Source organism: Gekko japonicus, unplaced genomic scaffold, assembly GCF_001447785.1.
Source record: "Gekko japonicus isolate JY-2015 unplaced genomic scaffold, Gekko_japonicus_V1.1 scaffold133, whole genome shotgun sequence".
Classification (NCBI taxonomy): Eukaryota; Metazoa; Chordata; class Lepidosauria; order Squamata; family Gekkonidae; genus Gekko; species Gekko japonicus.
In genome coordinates this window covers 17,569-36,850 of record NW_015171506.1, presented here as the reverse complement: position 1 = coordinate 36,850, position 19,282 = coordinate 17,569, and the positions used below count along the sequence as shown (strand labels likewise).

General features: G+C 45.3%; 1 protein-coding gene across 1 annotated transcript in view; it reads right to left on the bottom strand.

Moving 5' to 3' along the window:
- GOLM1 (golgi membrane protein 1) overlaps positions 1-1,228 on the bottom strand; it is a 56,052-nt gene extending 54,824 nt beyond the window's left edge. The window contains exon 1 of the mRNA XM_015419284.1: positions 1,139-1,228. The gene's annotated coding sequence lies outside the window, so the exon portion shown is untranslated. The remainder of the gene's footprint in view (positions 1-1,138) is intronic.
- Positions 1,229-19,282: the final 18,054 nt, after the last annotated feature.

Below are 19,282 nucleotides of genomic sequence, written 5' to 3'. Positions count from 1 at the left end.
CTTTACCCACACAATAACACAAAGGTATAATAACCTGAATAATAGTCACAGACTCTGGAGAGTTGAATAATAACTGACCGGATTTACTGACCAGATTATTGATAAAGCAATTCCTTACAGACAATAAAGAAAGGCTTCTGTTTCATAAAAATTCCCTCCCTCCAAAGTTATACTTCAAACTGATTTAGCACAACAATTAAGAGTTATTTCAGTGACATACACAAGCCACTGGTTAGATAGGGAAACCTGACTACTCATATTAATAAATTCCAAATGTATAATATGCATTTTTCAGCCACTGTGCATAAGGCCATACTGCAGGCTACATCTGCGGGTTGATTTCCACATGTCTTTCACTTGAAAGTTTAATGTGCCAACACCAACACTGGAACATTTCACAGCAACCATTACGGAGCAAGTTCAATTCTCCAACCACTGGTGCGATACATCTCTCCTTAGTAGGGAGCCCTTATGAAGGGCAAATTCCAACCTCAGGCAACTTTTTAATTATCTTCCCAGGCTGAAGGATCAAACTTTCTTTAAAGATCATCAATCCAGAAACCAGATTAAAACCCGTGACTTGACTGGGTGTGCATTGTATCTTTGCGTCTTCACCACCGTCTATGACTTGGTGTGCATTGTATCTTTGCGTCTTCACCACCGTCTAGATGAGTCGCGTTGCTAACTTTAACCCTGGATAAGACCTACAGATACACACACACCCGCCTTGCCAGCCCATTTTGTCATTCCAGCATAAAGCATGTACAGGTCAGAGGAGGCAGCGGGGGGAAAAGCGGGAAAGGAGCCACCAGATAACCCAGGGGTGACATGAAAAGGAAGCCCTGTGTGGTACCCGAGAGCTCCCCGCTCTCCTTCGTCTCCCAGCTGAGTCCGAGCGACGGGGATTCCCTTTTCTCCTCCGCGCTTCCTCCTCAGACGTCCCTTCGTTTTTCCCCCCCGGAGAGGGAGCAGCAATCCCCCCATCCACAGCTCAAAAGTTTAGAGGAGGGGCTGCCAGGAGGGAGGCCGAGCAGGAGGGGGGGGGGGTTCATAAGGCAAGCCTGACGGCCGGAAAGGCTGCGGGGGAGAAGGGCGGAGGCAGACCTAGGAAGCCGGGGCAAGAGCGCCAAGCACTCACCTTCGCTGCCCCTCCCTCGCAGCCCCTCTTCCTCGGCCCGCAAGGCCACGCTTCCTCAGGGAGAGAGCTCAGCAGCAGCCCCGCAGAGAAAGCTGGCCGCCGCCGCCGCCGCCGCCGCCGCCTTTCAAAGGCTCCCCGCCTTCCTTCAGCAGCAGCAGACTGAGAGGAAAGGAGCTCTCAGACTGACTGAGAGGAAAGGAGCTGCGGCTCCTGGGAAGCCGGACGCCCAGGAGGAGGAAGGAGCTGGCGTGTAAAGTGCCGCGGGAGCTGCAGGAGGAGGCACTGCGGACAGAGCAGGAAGTGCAGGGAAGAGGCGGAGGAAGCCCTGGCAGGAGCCGCCAAGGGGCTGCCAGGCAGGCAAGGTGGCTGGAGGAGCCCCCCCCCCTCGCCTCACTGAGGCGGCCGCGCACCTTGGGGAGGGTCCGAGACTGCCTGTCACTCAGCGGCCGCCGCCGTTGGTAGAGAAAGAGAGCGGGCCGAGCATAAAGGCTTCTCCCCACACCTGCTCTCTTCCCCCCCCCTCCTCCAATCTCTTATCACGGAGAGGCTACCAAGAGCGCTCTCTCTTTCTCCCCCTCTGGTCAGGGCTCCGCCAAGAGAGGGCCGCCACTCTCTAGGGAGGCCGGCGGGGGTAAGAGACTGAGCGCCTCCTTCACGAGGGGGAGGTAACTTTTCGGCCCTTTCGGTGGTGATGCGCAGAATCCAGGCGCGACAAAACCCAACCTTTAAAATCCTCGCATTTATTGAGGCGGGAGTTTTTGCGGGTTTAATTCATGAAAGTCCTTTGTAGTAGCTCGTGAAGCTTATGCTTCAAGAAATCTGATAATCGTTCAGGTGCCACAGTGCATAAGGCTTTTTGTGTGTGGGCAGAATGTACCACAATGCCCTCTGAATTGCCGGTGGCGAAGCAGGCAAGAGATCAGTGGTAGATCAGATCAAACCATCAATGTGTGGCCTGGCGGCTGCTGTGGAAAAAACAAATCGCATGCCGAGGAGTCAAAAAATAAAATGTTTAGTTATAATATATATTTCTGTGGTGCAACTGCATTGGGAACAGGATGAACAGTTCTGATCTCTGCTTCTAAAAAAGAAGTCCCGGAGCCTGAATCAGTATCCACAAGAGCTTCATAATGATGCAATGTTTGGAACACTGGACCTATGAAAAAATATGGTGTCTGGTTTGGGGTTTTTATCAAAAAAGGTAAGGGGGAGTTATGAAGATAGAGATTTACAGAATTACTTGTAGCTTTAAGAAAGTGATGAGATGGGGGGGAGGCTCCTAAGACAAGAAGGGAGAGTCACCCAATAAAAATTAATGAGTAATGGATCGCAGTGGAGAAAGTACTTCTGCACGTAATGCATTATTAACACAAAACTTGTTGCCAAATTTGTGGTGATGGCACATTTTAAAAGAATATTAGACAAAGCCATGGAAAACAAGTCTGTATATGATGACCAAATGCAAACACCAGGGTATGTCTCTGAATACTAGTTGTTTGCTTCCGGAACAAACTGCAAGAAAGAGATGCAGTTGCCTTCATGCCCCATTTGTGGTCTTCCTCTGGGCTTTTCCCACACCACATACTTCCCCCAGGTTTGATGCTGTTGGGAAACCATTTTTTTTCTGTTTCCACAAAGCATCATGGTACACTCATGCATCTCATGGGTTTTCCCTGGCTTGTCCATGCTCTTTCTGTGAAATCTGAGCTCATTGACTGGCATGAAGTAAAGAGATCAGGCAAGGCAAGAATCCTCCCATAGTGTGGATAGAGTAGCAGTACAGACAACAATGAAGAAAGGATGAAGCAGAATGGTCACTATCTTATCTAGAGCAGGGGTGAATAACTACCTGCTTGCTAGTTATATAAGGCCACTTGAAGCCATGTTATCTGGCCCTTGGCAGCCTCTCCCACTCATCCAACCACTATCTGAAAAGTATAAATGCCCTAAGAATATAGAAGTTGATTTCCCCTGGTCTAGATCATCACAATTCTTGACATTTATTAAGTAATTAAAAGGGGAATTAAATGTAAAAGCCATTGAGGATATATGTGGGAGACAGATATTTATTTACATAACTGGAAGTGATGCATATATTAACATTCATATATAAATACCAAAACCAAGGTGGACTGTCTCACTTTACCCTATTAAGACCTGACAGTGCTTTGAAAGCATGTTGTTTCCCAAGTAAAAGCATGGTGCAGCCTTCACACAGTGCTATGGATTATTAACAACACCCTAGCCAAGATACTTTCTGGAGTCTGATAATCAAAGCTGTTGAGGTTTTGAATAGATTAATATCTGTTTAGAAAAAGATGGACTGTGTTTATAGTGATTTGTATTCTTACCTGTGAGTCAGCCTCATTGATTTCAGTGGGTTTAACTGCTAAATTAAATCCACAAGATCATTCCATTACTAAATAGTTCAAATATAGTAGGACTGATGTCATCTACTCCAAACAAATAATGCAGATGAAACCTTTAGCTTCCGTCTGTCTTCAATAGCTATAGGATCAGATGTTACTCAGTTGCTCATTAGATTTGGCAACATCTTACACCCCAAATCACAATGAGTTCAAGCCATTATAACAAAAATCTAGAATTCAGTGATACAAATCTGCTTTAAAAATGTGAAAGAAAAGTACACAAAATAGCACAGGTCTTTAGGAGCTGAGTTTTATTATTCACCACTGATCTGTGCTACAAACATATCTTCTAGTTGCCTGTGTCATTTGCTCAATGACATTCCATACCGCAAGCACAATAGCAATTAATGTGCTATGTGGGGAAAGTAGCAAATTTCCCCAAGGCTGTAATATTGCACTTTGCACAGTGTGAAAATATGATGTTTTTGGAAAAGAAGCACAATCTTCAGGGGAGATGCGAGGACTAATGAAAAATAAACATACATTTATTACTCAATAAAGGGATCTTCTGCTGCTGTGTGTTCCATAAATCTGACAATTAAGCCATGCAATGCAACTGCCAAAGTGAAGAACGGTCAAGTTACAAATCCTTTTAAGTTTATGTTTTAAAATTCTGTATGTAAATTGCATAGCGGTAGACAATGCCCTTTTCTTACACACACACACACACACCTTTTATTATTTTGTTTTTAAAAAATACCAACTAGTTGTTTATTAATAATAATAATAAGAAGAAGAGGTTGGATTTATACCCCGCCCTTCACTACCAAAGGAGTCTCAGAGTGGCTTACAAACTTCTTTCCCTTCCCCTCCCCACAACAGACACCCTGTGAGGTAGGTGGGGCTGAGAGAGCTCTGACAGAAACTGCTCTTTTTCAAGGACAGCTCTTATCAGAACTATGGCTTGTCCAAGGTCATCCAGCAGGTGCAAGTGGAGTGGGGAATCAAACCCGGTTCTCCCAGATTAGAGTCCACGCACTTAACCACTACACCAAACTGGTGTAGGAAGGAAGTAATAATAAGGAACCTGACCACTCGTTCAAGAGCTCACTATCTAACAATGAAAAATGTAATTTCATTGGTCTCAAGGGGCAAATGGAAAGACACAACCTACAATCTAAGAACTAAGCACAAGAAATGCCTGTTGAGTGGGCTTAATTAACATGACTGTTCCTCTGGAATTTGTGTGGAACTGCAACCATTACAGATAACTTATCCTCATGTATGTCATAAATGTAGAGTGTTATTAAATTGATATAACTGCAAGCATATGCAGGATTTGAGGCTTGGAACTCAGCAGAGCTGCCCTGTTAATAGTATAGGTGAACATATATAAGTAACTGCAGATTCAATTTTCAATGATGACCATCAACCATTGTAATGTCTGTCCTACTTTGATATTTTAAACAACAGCAATAGAGACTATTGAAATTAAAATTTCCCAAGGAATGCTTGGGTTCTGAGTAGTTGTCAGCTAGGACACATCTGATAATTGCTTTGAAAATTTTGCATCTTCAGGATACACAGAGAAGGGAGTTGCTTTCAAATATTTTCAGGTATAATTTTCTGATACCAGTATAGTGATGTGGCATTCCATTGTTTGTTCAACTGCATGTAAGGTCAAGCCTTGGCACACAGTGATCTACCACGTTTCCAACGCCAGTGGGAACAGAGTTTTAGTATTATCAGGGCTATTTTTAGGCAGGAATGTTTTTTTTACGGAGTTCCAGCTGGTTTCAGAGTTGGACATGCCCACTAGTCAAAATCTCTGCATGTGCATGGCTACAGAGGGAAGGCCTGGAGAGTGACCCCCCCCCGGCGACTTCGAGGCGGGTGGGCCGGGGGGGGGCTCTGGAAGGATCAGGGAGGCATTTAAATGCCTCCCTGGTCTGTCCAAGAGTTGGCTTGCCCGGGCGTCCCACAGGTGCAGGGCGCCTGGGCAAGCCAAGATAAGGCATGAGGGTGTGGGCTAATATGCTAATGAGTTTCTGCTGTTGGGTGTGGCCTGATATGATAATGAGTTCCTGCTGGGCTTTTTCTACAAAAAAAGCCCTGAGTATTATGAATGGTATTTCAGAACCCTTCACCTAGACAGGGTAGGTAATGCAAAGGATGTCAGTCAAAGTTTAATGGGTTTTTATTTGAGTGACCTTCAGATCCAGTCTGAGTTACCATTAAGACAACCAGAGACTTCCTTATCTTGAATATGGGAGAGCAGGGTTGGAAATAGAGCCAGATTTCTTCACCGAAGTAATAACCATATAACTTATACAAAATACTAGGGTTGTCCTTCCAGACACAGCTTGCATCAGCTGTCTTTCGATTAGCTTCAATTTTAACAAGCTTAAAAATGTCCCTACATCTATGAAGAATTTTTGTATTTCTCTTCTGTTTTTATTCTGCATTTGTGTAAAAAGGATAGGATTCAAACTGCAGGTTGGATCCAAAGGTACCCTGCCATTCACAGAAAAGAAGGGAGCCTTCCTCTCAATGGAAGGAGTCTTTCACAAGTATAAAGTGTCCTCCTATGAGCAGGAAAGTACTTTTGGACCATGTTCATTTTATTGGCATTGCAACTTAGGCTCTATTGTACCAGCAGGGAAAGTTTGTTAATGCTCTTCTACCATTATCACTAGCCCTGTGATAGTTATACATGATTAAATCCCTGTTAATCAGCACACACACAAATCACTTTTGTTGTCCAGAAGCATCTGTTGATTGAATATGAAGTAGCTGATTACATAGCTCAGGGCAGGTACTAGAGGTGGGGACCAACAAACATTACTATCCAGTTGAGGTGGGGAAGAAACCCCTTCGAAGAGCAATACTTAGAGGCAGAGCAGAGAGTAGAGCAAGAACTGATGGGGTGGATATTGAGAGTCATCAGCTGGTATCACATCTTCATTCACACTGGCAAGGAGCCATAGTTCAGTGACGAATTATATGTAATGTAAATGTTTCCAAGTTTAGTTCCTGGTATTTCCAGGTGAAAGGTCCCAGGTTACAGGACTTGGGAGCTTCATACATACAGTTGAGTCTTTGGGGTCCTTTTAACAATATGAAGTGGGACAGAAGAAAAGTTTCATTTGATAGTAATGTTATACATACCTTCAAGAGATAATTTTAACAATGAAAAGTGCTGGAGTCCAGTCCACCTTGCGGGTTTTGCCTTCTGATTTCCTGCAGTTATCCTGGAAGACTTCCTTTCCTGTGAATCTCACATGTTTGAGGACTCATTTACACTTACTCTGTGGTGATGAAAAGGCTCTCCATACCTTTATTTACTTTTTTTAAAATTTAATATATTTCTATCATGCCTTATGTCCTCTGATTCAAGGCAGCTAACAATTCAGCAACCAGGTGGCAAGGACACAAACTATAATAGTCTAATTAAAAAGATTAAAACACAGATTAAAATGCACAGAGTACAATATAAAAGCAGTCAAGATTTAAAGCACACAGAATTAAAATGAGCACAGCCAAATCTGCTGAAACCATTTACCCTTCACCAAATGCTCTCTGGAACAAGACTTTATATGCCTTCCTTCTCACCCTTTCTGGCAGGCCATTCCAGAGGACAGGGCTCACCATGGGAAAAGCCTGTAAACTCCTGTAGCTGTATGGACAATCCTAAGGACCAGCCCCACACAATTTTTGAGAAGATTTTTTTTAGAAGAACTGGGGCCACGCACATGCCCCCTGCTTCTTCTCAAAAGCATTTAAACGGATCCTTTAAATGCCTTTGAGAAGAAGCAGGGGATGGCATGTGCCCCTCTCCCTCCCTCCTGCAAGATTTAAAGGGCCCTCCAGCTGACCAGTGGGTCACATGCTCCCCACCTATCAGTTGAAGGGACCTTGAAATCTTGCAGAAGGGGAGGGAGAGGGCTGGCCACCAGCAGTCGGGCTTGGGGGCAGATTGTAGCTAACAGAAAAATAATGGCAGCCCCACCAGAATTTTTTTTTGCCCCACAAGCCACAAAATACTGGCTATGGGCCTGACTCTATCTGTCTTGGTGGATCAGCACAAAAGATACCCTCCCCTCATGCCAAGACTTCTCTAGGGTTTTCAACCTTCGAAGAAGAAGAAGAGATTAGATTTATACCCCGCCCTTCTCTACCCAAAGGAGTCCCTGTGAGGTAGGTGGGGCTGAGAGAGCTCTGACAGAAACTGCCCTTTTTCAAAAACAGCTGTGCCAGAACTATGGCTTGCCCAAGGTCATCCAGCAGGTGCAAGTGAAGGAGTGGGGAATCAAACCCAGTTCTCCCAGATTAGAGTCCACACACTTAACTACTACACCAAACTGGCTCTCAAAGCTCTGCTCCCTACTAGATGTCACCTTTCTAGCTGGAGGGGTGTCTATGTGTGATGACCATTTCATTGTATCCAGCCAGGCCTGCCCAAACCTCCAAGAAAAATGCATTTTTCCACAAAGAGATTTAAAAGTGATAACCAACACTTTGAATTAGGTCCCAAAGCAGGTGGGTAGTCAGTACAAGGCAGCTCCACATACAGCGAATTAAAGTAGTCCAATCTGGGTGATATGTGGACAAATACACTCTGTTTATATCATGAAATGGAATGGGGTGTGTCTAAACTAATGGTAAACTACTACAGCTGATTTAAGAAGGATTTATTTTTCATTCAAAAAGGACATGATTTGTACTAGTGCTGGTTTCATCAGTCTCACATCTTTCCCCACTCAGTTTCACCTGAGAAAATGAAACTGTGAGTGCGGCAAAGAGGTGGATAGGCAAGAAATGCCAAAAGGTTACACATCATCTAAACTGTCACTGACTATTTAATCCATCCAGGTGATACATTAAAATCACACCAGGAAATATTATACTGTAATTGTACTGAAAGTTTTAAGAAATTGCTATAAATCCAGTATTTAGGAGGGGGAGAACCTGGCTGACTACAGGAAAAAACACAGGAATGCTGTGGTTTGGGATGATCATAGATTTTCAGAAATGAATAAGCACTGTTTTTCTGTAGGATTTTTTCCTAGAACAGGTGCTGAATGTCAAATGTTTGGCTTGCACAGCAGTCTCTTGGCTTTTCAGAAACACTGGTTCAGCCCTACAAAATCATAGCAGCCTCTCTCTGTCTCTCCTCCCCCCCCCCCGGGAACTTGAGGTCATGGGGCCTGCAGTTTCAAAGCGCAAGGAGATGGGAGTCTAACGCAGGTGCTGGCAGGGTTGCCAACCTCCAGCTGGTGGCTGGAGAGCTCTTGGAATTACTGATTTCCAGACTACAGAGATCTGTTCCCCTGGAGAAAATGAATGCTTTGGAGGGTGGACTCCAGTAGTGTGCTCTGCTGAGGTCCCTTCCCTCCCCCAAACCCCACCTTCTCTAGATTTCACCGCCCAAATCTCCAGGAATTTCCTGACTCAGATCTGGCAACCCTAGGTGCTGGTGAAGTCATGGGGCCTGCAGGTTTCAAGGCTAGGAACCAGGAGGGAGTTTTGTCTACATGTTCCATCTCGTTAGCACGAGGACCTCAAGTGGGGGAAGGTGGCTTCCTTAATCCAGCCTGTGTACAGCTACAGAGTACATAGTCTCATGACAGCAACACACCTGATTGGTTAGGACACTGTTAGCAACACATCTGATTGGTCAAGTTCACTTGGTTAGTAACCCATTTGATTGGTCAACTAGAATCATGACAATGCAAACAGTGTGCCATAAAGGAAGATTTTTTTTTCATTCTAATCTGTGCCCTCTGTCTGGATTTTATCTGCCTTTGGGTGCGTTCAGATTTTGCATTCCAAAAATAGATGCCGGTTGGAATTGGTTTACTTACGGGCGATCACACAGTGAACATCTGCCTTCCGTCCCTAACCGTTGCAAACAGCCTTTAACCGTTGTATTCTGCTACTAGGTCCCCAAGTGGTGGTATCCTGAGTGCACCGGTTCCAACCGCATTATCCTCATCTGATCATTCTCCACCGGTGTAGAGCCACTTCCATTCAGAAGCCCGAAGCTTCCGCTTTTCAGCCGCCATTTTTTTAACCTCCTTGATGTGCGCTTGGGCGAAGCTTGTTTTGTAAAACAAAACAAAAAAAGATGCTTAGTTTTAGGCTGCGGACGAGTCCGGGACATCATGGAGGCCCTTTTCGCTGTAAAAGTTTAAAGGGAAGTCTTCGCTTCAGGCCACACTTTTCGGGACGGGGTGTTCTGCGCCTACACAAAGATCTCAACTCTGTGGATGGCTGCCTATGCGCATGTGCAAAAAGTAAAAAAAAAATTAAAAACCCGCCAACGCACGCTGCTGCACGTCGGTAGTGTGAATGGGCATATTACGATGTGCTGCGCAGTCAGGAGGTAAGTGTGATCGCGTTTCTTCTGGATCAACCAGAGCAGTTTATGCCGGCTTAAATGGCCCATCTGAACACATCCTTTGGGTCACACCTCTTTGTTTCTGAACCAGGTCCGGGGGCCTTGCTGGCTGGAGCACCTGCCTAGGACTTTGGAATTTGAAACTCTGTTTGGACTCAGTCTGTTCAGGTAGCATCTGGATTAGAGGCTTGTAAAAGTGCTCTGGTCAGATATTTAGCTTTTATTATTTTATCCTTGCTATTCACTACTCTTATATTGTAGATCTCTGTACATTCCTTTAATAAACCTTATTAATTATATGTTGTACTATTCTTTGGGTTTTGTGACTTTAATCTGAATCCAGTACTTTAGCCCTGTATTGTTTTGTGGAACTCCGCTTGAAAGTGTCCTACCTTGCAGGGTTGACTTCTTGATTAACACCCTATAGGGTTAGAGGCTTTGTCTCTTAGCTGAAGGGTTAAGTTAAAGGGACTGTTGGTGGCTTATTACCCTGGGACATGAAGATTCACACACACACTGCCTTTTGATGTTTGTTTGTGCCTAACTTGTTACCTTTAAAGTTTATAGTTTAAAAAACTCAGGCATGATCAGAATCATTCCACAGGCAAGACTGCTGGAAGGGAAGGGAACAAGTGAAGGGTTGGCTTTCCTAAAACAAGAGCTCTTGCAAGCTCAAGCAATCACTATTCCAACAAGAAAGAAACATGGAAGCCAATGTGGAAAAACAGAGAACTGCCTGATGTGCTAAGGGAGAAAAAGGAAATGTTCAAGAAATGAAGGCAAGAACATACCTCTAAAGAAGAGTATCTGCGAGTCAGTTCTAAAATGCAGCCCAGGCAGGCAACATAGGAGTAAAGAGAGAAGAAAGTAGTGGGGCTGGCAAAGAATCCAGGAAAGGCTTGCAGGACAAAGGAATAAAGCCATAAGAGGCAGGGACAAAGTGTGAGAATATATTGTTTGATAGTCACTCCAGGAAAGGAGCAATAAATCTTAAATCAACAGATGAAAGCATAAAAGTTGTTTGTTTTCTCTGTGCCTCAGCTTTCTGTGGGCCAGCACGTTTAAACAGTGGGCCTGGCTTCCTCTTTCTCATCAGTGCAGGAGGCACTCTTATAGTCACACACCTTCATCCAGACAGCAGGTTCGCCACAATGCTCCTACTTGACTCTGTGCTTCACACAGCTGTGAAGGGATAAAACATGGTTGCACTTACCAGTAACTGCTGTTCATCGAGTGGTCTTCTGTGCAGGCAACACATGGGACTGCACAGGCGCAGGCCAGCCAACGGAGAGGAATTAGCAAGCTTAAGAATTTTCTACACTCTTGGAGTTGTATGCATGCGCTGAGGAAGCCGGCAGCGTGACCGACCTCTCCTTAGAATTATTATCTTAAAAGCTCAAAAAGAATGTAAATAGTCCGTCCTCAAGAATAACTAAAAGAAGAAATTGACGTAAGACCTTCTGGAGAACACAGGAATCCCTCTTAGAGATTTCAGAGGGTAAGATATCAATTATTTATTATTCTAGGAAGGAGGCAACGCCCAGCCGAAACTCACAGCTCGTATTAGACTCACTGGAAGATAGCAAAAGTAATGGCCAAAACTATAAAAGAGCTTTCTGAGCAGTTGTCTGCATTCCAGAATGTTATGATAACGTCTCAGGAACAGATAAAAGCTGAAATTAAGTCAGTAAAAGAGGCCGTTACAGAGCTAGCAACTGAACTTAAAGAAACAAAGCAGATGGCAAGCACTGCTAAGGAGCTGGCTACAAAAAGTAAACAGAAGATAGAACAGCTAACTACCCAGCTTACTGAGTTATCGGATCGAAACAGAAGAGCAAACCTCATCTTTGCAGGGATTTCGGAAGAGATAAACAATAAGCTTCTAGAAGGAACACTTAGACAATGGATAGAAGAAAATGGGGTTAAGATGCAACCCCAAGACATTGAAAGAGCCCATAGATTGCAAAGGAGAAGGGAAGGAGGGGCCCCATGAGATGTTATAATCAAATTTACAAGAGAAAAGTATATAAGACCTTGAAAAAGAAGGACTTGACCTTCAGAGGGGAAAAAGTCTGGATGAGAGAGGATTTTTCAAAAGAAACTATTAGAAAGAAAAACCAAATGATACCTTATGGGCAAAAACTATATGATAACAAAGTGAAATTCTCATGGGGATTTGTTGTTGTTCAGTCGCAGTCGAGTCCGACTCTTCGCGACCCCATGGACCAGATCACGCCAGGCCTTCCGGTCTTCCGCCGTCCTCTGAAGTTTGCTCAACTTCATGTGCAAATGGGGGCGGTGCTCCAGCCTAGGAGGTCCCTGCAATGGTGAGGGTGAAACTTGGTGTCGTTTGGATGGCGCAGAGCCTTTTCCCTGCAGAGCAGTGATCGGAGAGTGGGAGGAACTCGGAGACATGCAAGGCAAGCGCTTGGTCTTTTTAGCCTTTTTTCTCGGAGGCTCCGAGAGTGCCCTGAAATCACCATCAGGCAGAGGCTTGAGCAGGGGCGTGGAGTTGTCTGCAGGAGGCTTCTCAGGGAGGGAAGGCTCATCTTCCGGTACTCCTAATAGCCCTTGCAAGGCTCTTTCCCACAGGGCTGCTTTAAGTTGGGCTGCCCTCCCCTCCCTTGTCTTAGTGGTTAAGCGATGACAGGCTTGGCAAGTTGAGGTATTATGCCCCTCACCCAGGCAGAGGAGACAGGATGAATGATCGTCCGCTTGTGCCATCTTCGCTCCACACTGGGAGCACTTTTTAAAAAGCACGATAATAAGTAACATTTCGTGGATTTCACCTCAGAAGTTAATCGTGACAGGATGTCCAAGAAGAAGCAATCTGCTAACCAGTCCTCTCAAACCGGTGGCAATAAGAGAACTGAGGGACAAGTGCTGGCCCCTCCCACATCACGTGATTGCTAGGTGGGAAAACACTGGGAGGAGGGGAGGGAGCCAACACTCAAGAGAGTCTAGAAAATTGTTAAGAAGCTTGCTAATTCCTCTCCGTTGGCTGGCCTGCGCCTGCGCAGTCCCATGTGGGACTGCACAGAAGCCACGACGATGAAGAGTGGCTCTTGAACACTGAATTTTGTGACCTGCATCAGGAGTTCATTCTGCCTGAACAATACATCATGGTCCAGCTAATGGCACTCTTTGCCTATTCCCTATTTCTGATACTCAACGTGTAGTTATCACAATAGATCACACCCCCTCCCCATCTACATTTCCCTGGAGGGAATTCTTTATTTTTATATAAAATGGGCCTGCTGTTAGGCCAGGAGATTTGAAGAGATGACTTTTTGATACCTTCCAATTACACGAGCCTGTTGCTTTTCAGTCATCTAAAATCAGATCAGGCAATTGCCATCTGAGAAACATATACCTTAACCAATAGGAGAATGAATTAATCTGTTCTTCTCCATCTCCGAAACAGCTTTCAAATAATTTAATACAAAATCAACTCATTTGTTGCTGCATAGGGGGGAGAAATCCTCGCTCAGCACGCTCCTCCCCCGACCAGCCTGCACGAACGATCGCCCACCGATCTCCGATCCTCACCGACCTCCTTGGTCTGACCCGTCTCCGGTCCACCTCCCCGACTCCGAGTAGACTGCCTCCGGCTCCTAGCACTTCGAGGGTCTCCCGTCTCTGTCTACGACCTCCTCCTTGGCTCCGGCGCTCCTAGGAATCAGGAGAGATCACAATGTATAAGCAGGCAGTTCTGTCCCTTATCTGCTAAACTTTTCCACAGCTAGCCCAAGGTTAGTAATAGCTCTTTTCCTTTAACAGTTATCGTGTTTGGGACTATAGAAATGGCCGCCTTAAAGTGCTACCTCGCCTTCCCTTTTCCCCTTAGTCACTGAGCTCCGCCATTAATGCCCCAACTTTCAATCCTCTCTTAATTATACAAAGGTTTCTGTTTTACTATTATTTAGTTTTAAAGAGATACTTAGCTTCGGCTGCTGTCCTCGTGTCTGTTTATTTCTAGTTGATGACTCTGTTGGTTCGTCTTGGCTCTGTAGGTGCGTCTCTCCACCCGGCTTGCGTCGGGCGTCCTACTCAGTCTCAGCTCTAAAGCACCTCCGCTTTCTCAGAAAGATTTGCCAGACCAGTCTGATTACGAAGAAAGCTTTTTGCTAGTGATTCTCCTCCAGAGAGTCACTTTTTGAACGTTGTGTAGTCCAATTTTAGACTGTTAGGATAGCGTTCAGTGATCAGCAGCTGCTGCTCACGTCTGCTCTCGTCGCTGCCCGGAACCGGAACCTGTTCTTCTCCATCTCCTAAACAGCTTTCAAATAATTTAATACAAAATCAACTCATTTGTTGCTGCATAGGGGGGAGAAAGTTAATTGTCAAAATTATTAGCAGTAGTAATTCATCCATGTTTCTGCCCTGTCAGTTTTTTTAAGGAGTTTAAGAATTGAAAGGATCTCCTGATTGATACAGCATTTCTTTGAATCTCAAAACCTTAACAATACCAGCACTTTCTCCCATTTCAACGATGAAAACAAGGACATGCTTGTAACATCCGTATCTTCATGGCAATGGTCATTGCCTCTGTGTGTGTGCACAGTCATACCCACAATAGGTTACAATACTCAAGGCTGCTCTCTGCCACTTGCTATATGTTAAACTGCCCATAACTGTTTTTAAAAACACTTGGCAAATTTCTAGGAGCATGTGCCAGATGCAGAGTTTGGATGTGACAAACCCCAAGTTCAAATTCTTGTTTATTTAGGTTTGTAGGCTAGTCAGTTTCTTAAGTGGATACCCTCATTCAGAGCTCATGCTCACACCATATCTAATTATTATCCCCAAGTTGATTAAAGAAATGAGGCACAATCCATCTGCACAAAAGGGATCACTTTTGGTCTTGATGTTGTTTTTCTGTGGCTTTTGAATAGTGCAGAAACAAAAAGAATGTAATAACTTGGGAGGCATTTTGAAACAGCATTTGTGCGCTGATGGTAGATTGAAACGGCATAGACAAACTTTTCTAGAAATCTAAAAACAACACCCTTAAATGGGCAAACTGTGCTTGAGATGCAAATGTGATAGCTACTCAGAAAACAAAACAAAAATACTGGTCAGAACATAAGGATGGATTTTTGTAAGCCCATACAAGGTTTAGACTCCTTAATGCATGGAGAATCACTCCATAAAACTCTAAAGTTAAAGAGTTCGGGGGTAGTCTAAAAGTGGTTTTCCTCCTTCCAGTTTGGTGTAGTGGTTAAGTGTGCAGACTCTAATCTGGGAGAACCGGGTTTGATTCCCCACTCCTCCACTTGTACCTGCTGATGTGACCTTGGGTCAGTCACAAGCTCTGGCACAGCTGTCCTTGAAAAAGATCAGTTTGTGTCAGAGTTCTCTCAGCCCCACCCACCTCACAGGGTGTTTGTTGTGGGGAGGGGAAGGGAAAGGAGTTTGTAAGTCGCTCTGAGACTCCAAGTTAAGGGCGGGGTATAAATCCAATCTCTTCTTCTTCTTCTTCTTCCTCCATGGTCGGGGACAGAGGGTGACACTGGGAGAGAGGATGTCAGCCAGGTACCCCTTAATATGTGGGGTTCTTCAGGGGGCAGTCCTCTCCTCAGTGTTATTTAACATCTATAGGCACCCCTTTGCCCAGTTGGTATGGCGTTTTGGGCTGGGGTGCCATCAGTATGCTGATGACACCCAGCTATATCTGTTACTAGATGGCCGCCTGGATGCTGCCCCGCATAATCTGGCTGAGGGCTTGGAGGCTGTGGTGGGATGATTAAAACAGAGCAGGCTGAGGCAGAATACAATGAAGATGGAGGTTCTGTGGCCATGGGGAGGCATGTCAGGGCTGGGGCACAGACTTCCCACCCTTGACAGGGCACCACTAACACCGGCGCAATCTGTTGAGAGTTTGGGTGTGGGCCTAGATGCCTCCTTAACGATTGCCAGACTTGCATTTTTCCATCTACACCAAGTGCAGCAATTAGCTCCTTTCCTGTCATGCCCTGACCTAGCCACAGTAATCCATGTGACGGTCACCTCCAGACTAGACTATTGTAACTTCCTCTATGCTGGCCTTCCCTTGAGACTGACCCGGAAACTCCAGCTGATCCAGAATGCAGTGGGGCAAGTCCTGATGGGAATGTAACGAATGGCACATATACAACCTGTGCTGTGCCAACTACACTGGCTTCCAGTGGAGTACCTACTCAGGTTCAAGGTGATGGTACTGACCGGAGTGGTCTGGGACAAGCGTATCTTCGGGATCGTCTCCCCTGGTATATCCCTGGGAGAGCATTATGCTCTGCTGAGAGCAATCTGCTGGTGATCCCTGGCCGCAAAGACATCTGGCTGTCCTTGACCAGAGCCAGGGCTTTCTCGGCCCTGGCTCCAACCTGGTGGAACTCTCTTCCAACTTCCATCAGGGCCCTGCAGGACTTAATGCAATTCTGAAGGTCCTGTAAGGTAGAGATGTTCCGCCAGGCTTTTGGTTGAGGACAGCAACGGTTTCCATAATAGCTGGTACCCGCCTCTTTTTTTACACCTTGCCTGCTTTGGCCTCCTCCTTAACCTGCCCATGAAATAGAAGAACAGTCCAGAGCAGGTTTTAGCTTAAATTATGGATGCCATTTGAAGATTGTGAAATTTAGGATTAATTGATTTGTGGATTTTTACACTGTATTTTTGTATGTTTTAATCTATCCTAAATCGCCCAGAGCCCTGTGTACTCAGGGATGGAGTGATTCGTTCATTCATTCTTTCATTCAATAAACAAACAAATAAATAAAGGAGCAGTGGATTTGTACTTATGTGTCATGAATGGCTAGGGTTGCCAGCTCTGGGTCGAAAAATACCTAGAGATTTGGGGGTGGAGCCTGAGAAGGGTGGGGTTTGGGGAGGGGAGGAACTTCAATCTATATATCTAATAGCCAAGACGCCCCCTCTGTGCGGATATCTAAATCCGCACATCAGGGGCACTTGGGGGACAAAGAGATTTTCTTGCACACTTGGGGCAATCCCCAGGAGTGCAGAAAAATCTGAAAAGTAAAAAAAAACTATACGGGGGATACTTAAATTCCCCCAGAAGTAAAAGAGCATTCCCTGTGCATGCACAGAGAATGCTCTGACTGTTGGGGGGGAGGCTCGGCAGGCCCAGCAGCTGGGAGGGCTGCTACCGTCATACGAATACCAACAACTACTAGCACTTTATTATGATTTTATAATCTGTTTTAATTGCAACTTATGTTTTTAATGTAGCTATCTGGTTTTATGTAAGCCGCCCATAACGTGACCCATTATTGTCAGAGAAGCAAAAATGCTTTCTTCCATCTTCATTTAGCCTGAAGGATGACTCCCTATTGTCATGACCTCTCCTGGGCCAGATGTAGGTAGATCATGGATTTACTTCATCATGGAACTACCCCTTTCCAAAGGGTTCATTGGAACTCCACCTGCAAAAGTCACAGCTGCAGTTTCTGATTGACTGGAAACGGTATGGGCCAGAAGAACACTCCTGGGCACCTGCAGCCATTGTCCACGCTGAAGAAGAAGAGGAAGAGGAGGAGGAGATGATTGAATTTGTACCCCACTCTTCACTACTCCAAGGAGTCTCAGAGCACCATACAATCCCCTTCCCTTCCCCTCCCCTCCTCACAACAGACACCCTGTGAGGTAGGTGGGGCTGAGAGAGCTCTCTCCAGAACTGTCTTTGAGAGAACAGCTCTGAAAGAACTTATGACTGACCCAAGGTCACACCAGCAACTGCGTGTGGAGGAGTGGGGAATCAAGCCTGGTTTTTCCAGATTAGAGTCAATGCTCTTAAGCACTACACCAAACTGGCTCTCATTTATTCCTTCTCTTGTCCTACCAATTCAAGCCTACTTCAGACACTCTGGGTGAGGGAAGCCATGGGGGAGGGGATGGTGCCTTGAACCGTCCAAAAGCAGACTTGAGAACATCCTCCTTAGAGGATGAACAGAAGAGCTAGGGGCTGCATGGGGCGGGAGTTCAGAGGGTCAGGTAACACCCAATGTTGCTGGACTGAGCCCAGAACCCCTGGATACCATAGCCTCAGCTGAGGAGTCTCCTCCTGAAGCCTCAGCTCAAAAGAAACCTGCTGGCTCACTAGGCCCTGAGGCAGCCACTCCTCTTTCCCATAGGGCTAAACCCCAGACCACCAGCCCTCTGGGTTCTCCCCCTTGCCTGCAGGAGTGGTGCAAACAATGGGCCCATGAAGAGGAAGCAGAATAGCAGAGAAGTGTCAGAGTTGTTCTCCATGCTCCTATTACTGAGCCTGATTATTGCTTTGTTGGAAGTAGATCCTTAGGCTATCCTAAGCAAGTCTGCTTGGAAATAAACCCCATGTTATTCAATTAATTCTAAAGAAAGAGTACTTAGGATTGAGCCACAGTGACTTATACGGTTAAAACAAAAACATGACAATGTAATAATGCAATAAAATGTGTCCCCCATCATACAGTTATAACCCTATGACAACAAACAGTAACATAGGTAAGTCCATAGGTCACACAGGAGAGATAAAAACCCTCTAAATAAGCCACTGGTGGCAGCATGGATATATTATCATTATGCAGCACCAACCTGATGCTTATGGATGGTGTCATCTAGTGGTTTTATACTGTATTGCAGTATTTCACAGAATTATTTTAGCTCAAAGTTCAGTCCCTTTCCCTTCATGAGAAGAAAGCTTTGGCTCTTAAAATCTTATATCCCGCAAATCTTGTTGGTCTCCAAGGTGCTACTGGACTCAAAATTAGCTATTCTACTGCAGATCAATATGGCTGCCCTCTGAAACTATCCTGGGACACTGAGGCAGTTAGGCTTCTGGTGAAAAAGAAGTTGGAGGCAGGAGCTGAGCACTTGGATAGGTTCATATGGGAGAAGCCAGTTCTTAAGGTATGCTGGCCCCAAACCATATAGGGCTAACAGACTGGAACGCCAGTGTTGCCAGAATGCTTTTTTCAATCTTAGGATTCATGAGGCAATTTTCCTCCCTCCCTCTTTTGGATTTATTCTTAATGTTAAGAGGAACCATTAATGCAAATATGTCTTACCTTTAGACTAGGAATAAGGTCCGTTGTGGAAATAAATACGAGCTCTAGAAAAAGGCTCTGGGAGAGTGCCAACGCCTTGGGCACTCAGCGTCAATGTGCTGTGGTGACCTCAGCAGGGTATAATGACACAGAGCCCACCATTTTCTCCAGAGGAACTGATACCTGCTACTTGAAGAGCAGTTGTAATTTTCAGTGATCTTCAGCCCTCACCTGGATATTGGCAACAATTGTTACTCAGGAGGAAATGGCTGGTTTGGAGGGTGGAGTCTGTGGCATTGTACCTGTCTGAGGTTCCACCCCTCCTCAAACCTCACCCTCTCCAGGTTTCACC